The 12,377-nt window shown below is 41.3% G+C and overlaps 1 protein-coding gene across 2 annotated transcripts in view; it reads left to right on the top strand.

Moving 5' to 3' along the window:
• The window catches only part of HLCS (holocarboxylase synthetase), a 143,336-nt gene that overhangs the window by 65,638 nt on the left and 65,321 nt on the right, over positions 1–12,377 (top strand). The gene's annotated exons all lie outside the window — the stretch shown is intronic.

The following is a 12,377-nucleotide window of genomic DNA, read 5'->3' as shown; positions in this document are numbered from 1 at the left end:
AGATGCAGCAGAGCTGACTGTGCACTGAACCCTGCTGCACCTGAGATGCAGCAGAGCTGATTGTGCGCTGAACCCTGCTACATCTGAGATGCAGCAGAGCTGACTATGCGCTGAACCCTGCTGCATCTCAGATGTGGCAGAGCTCAGTGCATGGCCATCTCTGCTTCATCTCAGTTGTAGCAGAGCTGTGTCAACTCTGCTATACCTGAGATCGGACCACAATGGAGACTGCTGTGAACCGATCTTAGACTCTGCCTCCTTTGGCAGAACCAGCGTTGATTGGCCGAATGCTGTAATAAATAATAAAATAACTGAGAAAAACCTAAGCGACAATAATATAGGGGATCCAGGGACACAGCTGCAAATCCAGGTTATGATGCATCTATAAAGATCCCTGACGCAGAAAAATTAAATCTGACTATAATAAGGAAAGCTGCTGCTATTTATGAATAACATCTCATAAGCAGTAACACAAGTAGTTAATCAGAAGTAGATTGACTCTCCTTACACTCACTGTGTAAACATGTATAGGCTGTGAAGAGAGACCTGCCACTCTCCCCTTCCTGTACTCTGTCTTGAGCTTGTTGGTTTCTATAGATGGATTTACCTTAGTAACAGGGAATGAACAGCAAATTAGGAAGGAGGGAGACACCTAGTGGCAGGAATTTTAGAGAGGCTTTTTTAGGCAGAAAACAGCAACATTTTTAAATTTGGTCCAGAATCACATGATCCATTAACTGAGACTAAGTTGTCTGAAAAGTTATTGACTAGGTAACATATATTACATGGAGATTGGTTGAACCTGTTGATTTTTTTTGGACCAAACAGCCACCTGTTGTGTATGGTGGTCTTCAAACTTTCCCTTGATGGGGAGAAAGAAGGGTTATGCATGTTGTATTTGCTTCTCAAGGGAGATGAGGTGTCTGGCGGTGTCTTATTCTGCTCTTGCTATTGAGAACATGGGGGCCGGGACGGATAGCTTATCTGGTCAGCATAAATCATATAAACAATTGTGTTCTGTATCACTTCGTCCCGGCTTCTAGTCATGGTGCTTCAAATCTTGACATTTGGACACAAATTGTAGTGTTCATGTATTTATTATGTCGGTATATTTTGTACATCTTAACATGCGTTAGGAATGATATTTGTAGTGCTACACGGCTCTATTGTCTGTCTGCGAGATGATTGGCCGGTTCTCCTGGAGGTCTCGGGGGTTCAGGGGATAATGGATTGGTTAGAGTAGTGTATCTCTGCTGGGTTAATAAATGCAGGGTTTGGATCTGGCTTGACAATTGCTTTTTAAGTAGGACATTTTCCTCCATCTCTTTCTCATCTTTCCGTCGTCTTGAATACACTTGAGAAATTTGACCTCTTTTGAAAAATGTTTTTGGATATTGTGAAGAATAAAGAAGAGACGAAAGCGGGACCTTTGTCCTTCAGAGTTTTATGTTTATATTTGTTCCGAAGTAATTCCAACATTATTGACCCTAGGGGGCAGTATTATAGGGAAAATACCAGGACAGAGATCTCAGTATGTACTAACTGGTAGTGGACGACAGTGAACACAGGAGAAAGTTCCTCCCAGGGTAAGGGGTGATTGAAGTTTGATGACCTTCCATGGGGTCCCTATAGTCCAATACCTTCTTTCTTACTACACTGGTAGCCCAACCTGATACGAGAGGAGAGGAATCCTGTTTTAAAAACTTAGAAGTTTCCTGTGGATGGGCATAACTATGGAGATAGTAAACATGGCAGCTGCGGTGGGCCCACCAGCCTTGGGGCCCAAACTTCTCACATAGTTGAGGTGTAGTTTGTGATCACTGATGGAAAGGGTAGGGGGTGTATTGAATGTGCATCACCTCGAAACCAAAGGTGTGTTATAAATGGGGAATAAAGTGGAAACCGCATTAGTTATTACGGTAGCCTTCCATGACCTAAACTTATTAACTACTGAATGTGGTGAAGCAGTTACTGGCGCCATAGCAGACTCTGAGATAGCGACTTTGCGCTTATTTCAGTTTAAGTACTTCTAGTCATATGAGCGCTGTCACCCTGAGCATTTTGGTGTTTTGTTTATCCAAATCCGTTCACCCATTCCAAAGATATAGGCCCTTTTAGCCTTGATGCAAAGTGGGCGGGGATTGCATGACCTACAGCGCAGAGACCCCGCCCCTAGAGAATCCGCCCACCTTTCTAGTAGACCCTAAATTACATAAACACTAAAAGGGCTCGTATCTATGGAATGGCTGAATGGATTTGGATAAACAATACCTCAAAATGCTCAGGGTGAAAGCACCAATCAGATGATGGATGTCACTGGGTTTTTCTGACCTGATGACAAACTCCCTTTAAGACTGGAAAATTTAGACCTTAATCAAAACTTTCCTCAGCCCTTGATCAGATGAGGTATGTCTTTGGGCTTTTCAGAGCTGGTGACAAGTTCTCTTTTAAGACACTTTGAAAGAGTCAATTCCATTTTTTAAAGGCAACTTGGGGAACCATTAGAAACTTTTTGCCCATTGTACCAACCAAAACAAACATCTAGTTTTTCTACCACCACTGATCGAGAGTGAGAGCCCCCGATACAATCTTCGGAGGCACAGCTTGGCCACTTTCGAGATCATAAAAATTCTGCCTTTCCTCCCCTCCGTCTATCCTTTCCGCAGCTCTAATGAGGACACTTAGAAGCCTATGCAGATCCTGACCACAGAACAAGTCAGATCTTGCCAACAATAATACAACATATATATTAATATGTAAAACATCAACAAAGACCATCTGGAGATCTAATGAATAATCAAGGGATTCCAAATTAAACTATAGATTTTTTTTCCTCCCCGGCTCTGAATCTTTAGGACAACACTGTCAAATTCAATTTAGTCAGGCCGGGCCTAGAATCCATTTTTCAAACTTTCTATGACAGGACTAATCGCTTCCACCTGTTGTTTGACTCGAAGCCTTGACTGGCATCTTACCAGTCCGGGTGGAAACATATACACACCGACTCTTATTAGACTCCGGCTGTTTCTCTACTGTGAGCTCATTCAGCCATTAAATTAATTCCATCCCGTTTTTTTTCTTTTCTCTTTTGCAGTTTTTTCATACTCATGTATATATACGATATAGATTTCCTATGTCGGTAGATGGTCGATAGAATGTTTTTGGCTTGGTTGTTGAGCGTGGAGTTGTAAGAGTCGGCAAGGTACCAGAAAACTACCTCTCTTTCTCTGGCGAGGATTTGCAATTTGACACATCATTACGAGCGGTCACTAAACTGATGACTAATATGAACATGACACGCTCCTAATAGCTCCGGGTGTCTGAAGGCAGCCGTTTGTCATTGTCTTGGTGCTAACATTTCTGTAGCACGAGGAGATGAAAGCTTCCATAGTGGTGGAATTTGGCCGGTGAGAGTGGGCGGACGACTTGGGGAAATTTTGCACGTAAGGGTAATTTTGTTGGGATCGTTTCCTATCTGTTATCTTTAAGATATATATTGTATTATATATCATTTTCTTTTACTTATCAACTAGAAAAACATTTTTTTAAAAAAATTCTACCCCTCCCAAAATAACAAAGCTAACAACCATAAATTCTCCCCACTATTTTATATTATAGAGTCCCATTTGCTCCAAACTTTTGGACCATCGGTATTACAGTCTATAAAAAAGGTAGATGTTCCTGTAGGTACAGTGCTGGGCAAAAGTTTAGGCCATTGTACGGAAAAAAATCTCGCAAAGTAAAAAAGTTTTCAAAATCGAAAAGTTAATAGTTTAGTTTTGTCGATAAATTACATGAAAGTGAATGAAGAAAATAGAAATGTAAATCCCATCAATATTCGGTGTGACCTTTGATCTTCGCCTTCCATCAGATCTTCTGCTGACAGTTTTTGGCAGAAATAGGCAGGGAGGTTCTTCTCACCATTTTGGAGAACTAAACACAGATCTTATGTAGACTTGCTCAATCCATCTGCCTCTTCGTGTCACCCCAGACAGACTGGATGATGTTGAGATCAGGGCTATATCTGTAGGGGCCGTATCATCACTTCCAGGACTCCTCCTCCAAAGGGGAAAGGTCACACCAAATTTTGGGATTTAGATACCATGGATGATAACAAAAACAAACGTAAAGCTGTTCTATGTGTTGTAAGTGTGCAATTTGAAAAGATTTAGGAATTCACCTTGACATGGGGTCAGCAGCTCTGGAAAAATAGACCAGAATGGGACTTACTGCAATTTTTATCACGTGGACAGTGAAGTGTGTATGGCCCATTTCACTACTTTGGGGCCATTTGAGTCTAGTTCATGTAGGCTTGGACTGCACTCAGACTTGGAACACAGCTGTTGACATATGTTCATAGAAAAACTAACTTATAATCCTTTTAGGGTTCATGCACATGAAAGTAGCCACATATGGGTCCATGGATGGAAAACAGAGCGGACAGCACACAAATTGTATCCGTGAGCAGAAAATATTTTCCAAGGAGTCTATGGATAGACATGACAAGAGCCACAAAAAATGACAGGAATAAGACCTGCTCCATATTTTGTTGCACCATGTACAGTAGTGTACATAGGGCCATCAACGAGAATGGATCCGTAGATCATGGGAGGCTCCTACAAAAAGGGGTGACCTCTCGGTGTCCCAAAATAATGGGTTAATGTCCCGAGCCTGGCTCCTTATCTGCCAGACGCCTGGCAAGTTATATATGATATGGGCACTCAAAAAAGCGATATGGCCGGTACATTTTGTGCCCAAATTACAAAAGGGGGCGTGTCACAATCATAACAGGGGTATGGTGTAAGAAAAGTTTCCATACCGTCAAAAATTGTCCCCTGCGCTCTCAATATATCATTGTATTAAGTCCATGAATCAACCTTGAAAAATCTAGAGCTATCGGGTCAGAGTCGTCGAAAAAAATTTCCAAGTCCGTCTTCAAAATAAAGTGATTAAATCATGTGTTATGTGAATATTAATATTATGTCTTTTATATAGGAATTCAGGAAAAATCACAGTAATTTTATTCCCCCTGAATTCGAGGAGTGTTGCTGCTATTCTGCTATTTTTGTCCATTCCCCCCTCAAAAAAAAAGTTGTCCATAAATTACATGTAACCCCAAATGATAGAAGTTAAAACTAAAACTCATCTTGTAAAAAACAAGCCCCTACAGAGCTACACTGGTGAAAAATAAAAGTTGTAGCTCTCATACAGTCTCAAAAATTGACTTTTTATCCCAAAAAATGTAAAAATATTCTACTACATGTTCTAGTTTATGAAATAATTGTATTTCACAGTCATCGCTGAGACGGCCAATGACCTAGAACTGCTTTTATATTCCTCAAAATTAAACCAAAAAAAAAATACAACTTGTCTCACAAAATTGTAATAAAAAAATCCATCTGGGGGTGTGACCTTGGGGACAGGTTGCCCTTTACTATGCAGACACACCTATGTTTATGCATTACGCTCTGCAGGTGTGGATGAACCGCGGCCTGTTTTCTTACGCCTTGTAATGTATTCATAATCCAGTGCATGGAATTGCTGGATGAATGCTTTTCCTTCATTTCTGGGCTTTGAAAAATCATGAAAAGTGAGAAGACTTGGTACAAGTAGAACTGCCAGGACCTGGAACGCACTGCCTCGGGGCTGACTGCATAAGTAATGCCCTCACAATTCACCCCTTAATTGCTGTATTGACAGCAAAGCGTCTCCACTTGTGTGTACAAAAGAGAGAGCGGCATGTGATCCTGTGCACCACACAGGGGCCCCCTCGGGCATTATTTCACGGGCTCCTCACCACCTACCCATAGCCTTGATACATTTGATTTCAGTAACTCAATTACATTACATGATCCCTTATCCCTTGTATAATGCGGTGGCACCTTCCAGGCATGGCCCCGTGGGCGTTGCCCTAAAGGTCAAATGGTCCATGTGCTTCTGTGTTACTGTCAGTTTTCTGCAAAATACATAAAATATCTAGTAAAAATACATCCTTGAGTCGTCCTCTATTGTCAAATATTATTTTCAACTGTTTTTGGGTCATATATTGTAGTATCCATTATTGCCCCTACAAGGGGCAGCTTTGATAGAGATTTGGGTGACAAATTTATTTTTCAATTCGGCATTTCAGGGGATGTATCTTTGTATAACTAGACTAATATGTCCGAACTCAGGAAAAATGGGAGGTGACCTATGTGAGGACTATAATGGAGGCAACATTTTTAAAAAATTTTGCGGAATTTTTTAATATTTGTACTTCTATAGTCTCCTATGTATCTTCCTTAAAAGGGTCACCCCGGGAGTCTGTGAATACTTCGTTCCTCTGGGGATATTAGGTGGCAAATTTGGGGGTTTCTAGTTGGTTCTGTCCACAGGTCATGTGATTGGAACCAGAAGCTCCACCTCCTCTCCCATGGTCATGGATATTTTACCTGTGCTAAGGGGCTATCTGTGAACATGGGAGAGGAGACTGAGCGACTAGTAGGCTAGTTTTTTTCCCTGGATTTGCCACCTAAGGCTCCATTCACACAGAGGAAAGGGGCGTCGATTCTGGCGCAGAATCAGCACAGGATCGGCGCCAGAATCCGCGCGGTAAAAAAGCCTCCCCATAGAGGCAAATTTTTCTATGGGGAGGCTTTTTTACCGCGCAGATTCTGGCGCCGATCCCGTGCTGATTCTGTGCAGATTCCGCACCAGAATCCGTGCGGTATAAAGGCCTCCCCATAGAGGCAAATTTTTCTATGGGGAGGCTTTTATACCGTGCAGATTCTGGCACCGATCCCGCGCCGATTCTGCACAGATTAGCGCCGGAATCAACGTCATTTTCCTCCGTGTAATTGGGCTCTAAAAGCCCTCAAGGGACAAAGTACTCACTGACTCCATGGATACCCTTTTTAATTAGTTTTACTCATCAGAAATCACCCCCAGGAATGTTTTGGTTCCTACCCAATTTTTTGAGTGGAAAATCTGCCAAATTGTTAAATAACCACTCAGATTTTTTTTGTTGATGCCTTTCAAAAAGTTTGACCCCATTCCCTGGCAGCCCTATCCGTTGCCCCCTACTTTTCAAAAAATCATTTTTATTTTAAAACAGCCACTCTAAAATCCAAAAAGTTTTTCAAAATTTAATTTTCGAGAAATTTGCGAAAGTAGGAAAATGCCTGATTTAGGTAGTCAGGGTCACGGAGCTGAGTTACTTATTTCATTTGAAACAGGTTAATTTGTGTTTGACTTTTAATCCGCGGAGGGTCAAAGGCCACGGGTTAATTTTGTTTTCAGATAATCAAATGATTGTCTCGAAAATCCAGCTCCCTGCTCAGAATTAGCTGACACTGACCCCCCATAAACGCGTTAAAAATATCAGAATCCTTTCCCCTCTGGTTGCTCTCGGTCCCCGCGGCCTAATTTTCTTCCAATTATACCGGGAGTGCAAATATTTTAACAATCTTATTTTGTATTCACTTGAAGTTTTCAGTCATAACACCTCATATCCTTGAGGCTCAAGTGTCCTTTTAATTGTAAAAGGAACATTTCATTTCCCCTCATGCTGATTTGGAGTCTGTGGGATTTTTGTAAGGACGGATTTCTCTCTTTTTTTTTTTTAATTTTTTTTTTTTTAACCCTTATTAATAACTCTTTTTTTTTTTTTTTTTTTAACCCTTATTTAAAAAAAAAAAAAAAAAAAAGTCCAGGGCCTCGTAAACAAGGTCTCGGAGAACAAGAAGCCCTGTTGTCTACGGCATCCAATCGGAACTCTGCTTCATTTAAAAAAAAAAAACATACAAGGCAATGAAGAGTGGTTACCATGGGCAACCAACTTTTTTTTCTGATATAATAGAAATATTTTTTGCATAGTAAGATTAGATGTTTTTGGTATTCGTTAGAGAAAACAGGACAAGTAAAAGTTAGTATTGATTTAGGCAATAAATGGCACAGTAATGTGTAACATATGTTTAGACTCTTCTGAAAGTTTTAAAAACATCTGTAAAAAAAAAAAAAAATTAAAAAAAAAATTAAAGGGATTCTACCATTAAAAAACTATTTTTTCTAGGTAACACGTCAGAATAGCCTTTAGAAAGGCTATTCGTCTCCTACCTTTGGAAGTGCTCTGCGCCGCGCCGTTCAAAATACCGGTTTGTACCGGTATGCTAATTAGTTCTCTCGCAGCGATGGGGGCGGGCCCCAGCGCAGGAGATGCGATGGGGGCGTCCCCATTGCTGCTCAAAAACCGACTCCAGCGCCGACTCTGTCTTCTTCTGCATCCTCCCCCTCCTTCGTTGGCTTGACATCGGGCGCCTGCGCAGTACGCTTTGTTCGGTGAAGTTCGCCGAACGTACTGCGCATGCGCAAAATTGCGGTGTCGGCACTATGGCCGCGGGCATACGCAGTACGTTCGGCGAACTTCGCCGAACAAAGCGTACTGCGCAGGCGTCCGACGTTAAGCCGAAGAAGGTAGGGGCGGATGCAGAAGAAGACAGAGGCGGCGCTGGAGTCGGTTTTCGAGCAGCAATGGGGACGCCCCCATCGCATCTCCTGCACTGGGGCCCGCCCCCATCGCTGCGAGAGAACTAATTAGCATACCGGTACAAACCGGTAGTTCCAACGAACGGCGCGCCGGAGATCACTTCCAAAGGTAGGAGACGAATAGCCTTTCTAAAGGCTATTCCGACTTGTTACCTAGAAAAAAAAAGGTTTTTAATGGTAGAATCCCTTTAATCAATCTCCCTGGCTCCCTGAATAGCGGTAGTATCTCACAGGTGGCATATCTTTTTAACATTACACTCTAATTACCCTTTGCCCCAGGTTCACACTAGTGCCGGTTGTCCGTTGTTCTGGTCCATCAAAGGAATGACGAAATTGGGGACACTAACAGAGCCGGAGAGAACCCATTGACTATAATGGAGTCTGTTCTATTTATCCAAAATTGCCAGACAAAAAAATCAGGCTAAGGTAATATTATGCGATTTAGACTCCACCGTAGATGAGAACTTTGCCCTGGTTATGCCAAACAGCCGTGACAAAGGGACATTTTTTGTGGCCATTTTGAATCCATGGGGCACCTATTTCCCCTATTGAGGGGTACATGAAAGAGCAAAAATAGGACATGCCTCATTTTTTTGATGGCCTGTTGAAACTCGTTCATGTGAATAGCGCCTTATGTTCACCTGTCTGCATTTTTCACCGTCTCCTCACTGTTTTTGAGTCAAGATAATGTCCTGATGCCGTGGTCTGGGGTCTGTATTAATAAGAGGTCTGTTCTTAGATTTTCATCAATGGGTTTTGGTTTGGGGCCCATGTAAAGGAGGCTTGGGTCTGGGGTCTCTATTAAGGAGGATCTGTTCAATGTATTTTTATAAAGGAATCTGGGGATTGTATTTCTTTAGGGGTTCTGGGATGGGGTCTGTATTTCTTTAGGGGTTCTGGGATGGGGTCTGTATTTCTATAGGGGTTCTGGGATGGGGGTCTATATTTCTTTAGGGGTTCTGGGATGGGGTCTGTATTTCTGTAGAGGTTCGGGGATGGGGCTGTATTTCTTTAGGGGTTCTGGGATGGGGTCTGTATTTCTGTAGAGGTTCGGGGATGGGGTCTGTATTTCTTTAGGGGTTCTGGGATGGGGTCTGTATTTCTGTAGAGGTTTGGGGATGGGGTCTGTATTTCTATATGGGTTCTGGGATGGGGTCTGAATTTCTTTAGGGGTTCTGGGATGCGGCCTGCATTTCTTTAGGGGTTCTGGGATGGTGGTCTGTATTAGAGGTTCTGGGATGGGGTCTGTATTCCTTTAGTGGTTCTGGGATGGGGTCTGTATTCCTTTAGAGGTTCTGGGATGAGGTCTGAATTTCTTTAGTTTCTCTTATGTGGGATCTGCCTTTATTTTGGGGTCGGCATTAGTTCAGGAGGTCTGTATTCGTTCTGGGTATGATGAAGGGTTCTCCTGTATTATCTGGGTTCCGGGTTCTGAAATTCTCTTGGGTATGAAGCTAAAACCTTTTTCATCACTTTTTGCAATCTCCCTGATGATCAGTTTCCAAAATTGTCAAGTCTACATATGGTGCACCTTGTAAGTACCAATTTTCTTTTTGTCACAAGTTAATATATTTTCAGATGCCCCAGACTGTGAGCTTGGATAGCAACCCCTGTAGTGAAGGGAAATGGTAATGCCCATTATCCGTTTATTCATACTCTTCCAGGAGGAGTAACAGAGGAACCGCACAATGCAGAGTTCCAAGAAAAGATGCTCCGGAATTATTTCATAGGATACATGTATTTACTAAGCCAGACATGTCAGGAGAGCTGACTAACATTGGAATCTCAGTTTCTGCCTTGTAAGGTCATATCCCAATGTGCTTGTATGTTTTTCAGACATGTTGCGAGCCTAATGCTCTGTGTCATAGGTAGGCACCTGAAGGCTACCACAATGATTTCCTCTGGTTATTTATACGATTATATTTCAGCACCTTACCGTTCCCGCTGAGCGTGCTGAATATGATATTTTTGGGGTTTCTGAAGCATATTTCATATTACCATAGTAATGAATCACTGACTATGAGCACATCGAACTTCTCGTAGCCAATACCAGTGACTACGGATCTGTGTTCTCTGTAAAAAGTAGAACATAAAAGGAAAATGAGGTAATAATGTTGCAAAAGTCCCAGTGTAGACAACCTGTCCATCGCTGGAAACGGCCAATAACAGCGAACAATTGTATGCAGCAATGGGGCAGCCAAGGGTCTAACCAAGGCGCCGGTCAGTTTATTATTGAACACTGAGGTTATATTCACACTATTGTGGAGAATATCGGCTATGACAGTGGACAGAAGGGTCTGTTTATGGCCGTTTTAGATATGTCTGGGACCTTTTGATGGATCCCTTGAAGACTTCAGTAAAAAAGGACGACATAGCACAAGTTGTATTTTTTGACTTTCTATTAGAACACACCATCTAAAAACGGACATGTGATTAGACACATTGAAATTTGTTCTAAACACGACTGCGTGACGACCGTTACAAAAACATCAAATGGCCGTTTTTTTCCTTTCTTTGACTATAGCTAAAATCATAAGTATTCTAAAGTGTTGGGCTGCGTTCACACGGAGTAATGCACCGCTGATTCTGACACTTGTTTACGTGTCAGAGTTAGCGCTGTAAAACAGAATCCCATTGACTTCAATGGGTGCCGTCTTACGCGATCTACACATTGAAATCAATGGGAGGCTTTTTAACCCATTGATTTCAATGTGTATCGCGCGTAAGACGGTCACCCATTGAAGTCAACAGGATTCTGTTTTACAGCGCTCACTCTGACACGTGTTTACGTGTCAGAATGAGCGGCGCGTTGTCCCGTGTGAATGCAGCCTTACGCTGTTTTCACATTACGGTTCTCATCTAATAATCAGATCCTTCCGTAGGTTGAGAAAACTGACTTTAAAGTTTGCCAAATTTATGAATACAAACAAAAGAGTTTCAGTATTGTTTTTTTTCATGGAAAAGACAGCAATGAAATCTTCTTTCATCCCAGCAATGAAATCTTCTTTCCCATCCCCCCCCCCCCAAATAGTAATAAATATGACCATAATATGTACCAAGAAAATATGTCATTACAAAACACAACAGGTTACAGCAAAAAAACAAGCCCCATGAAGCTAAATCAACAGAGAAACTTGAAAAGTTAAGGCTCCTTTACCATAGCAACCTAAAATCAGTTATTGTCCATGGCAAGTACTTGTGTGGTACAAATGTAACAAAACACATAAAATATATAGAGCTATGTATAAAATTATTGCATCAATTATGCAGTATGGTGACTGGCATCTGTTTTTTTTGTCTGGATTAAAATTTATACCTTATATGCATCTATTTTTATTTTATATTCTCATAAAACGTAATAAAATTTAACCAATAAGTTTTGTTCTGGGAAGGGTGTCATTGAAAAATATACCCCGTCCAACAAAAAAAACAAAAAAAAAAACAAGCCCTCATCTACTTCAATAGAAAAATAGAAAAATTTATGGTTTTATGAATATGGTGATACAAAATTGCTATGTTTAGGTTCCCTAGAACATCTGGCTCCCCTGCCTAGATGAACAAAAAAGTGGCCCCAGAAAGTTCTGTTTCCTATAACAATTCATTGCCATTTTATTTTTGGCTGTCATTATGGTTTTTTTTTTGTAATATTTTGTCATCTATAAGGTTATTATGACATCTATAAATTACCAGTTCAATCGAATCCTGTAAATTTACATAGAAACACGCAAAAACGTTTCACAAATTTATAGGAAAACAGTTTTTTTTATCTTTAAACCAAAAAATCCTGTTTTTGTATATTTTTGTTATTGTTTTTATGACCTTTTTCAGTCGGCAGAGTAGAAAGGAACGTATGT

This window comes from Leptodactylus fuscus, chromosome 2, assembly GCF_031893055.1.
Source record: "Leptodactylus fuscus isolate aLepFus1 chromosome 2, aLepFus1.hap2, whole genome shotgun sequence".
Classification (NCBI taxonomy): Eukaryota; Metazoa; Chordata; class Amphibia; order Anura; family Leptodactylidae; genus Leptodactylus; species Leptodactylus fuscus.
This window is presented reverse-complemented; position numbering and strand designations above follow the sequence as displayed.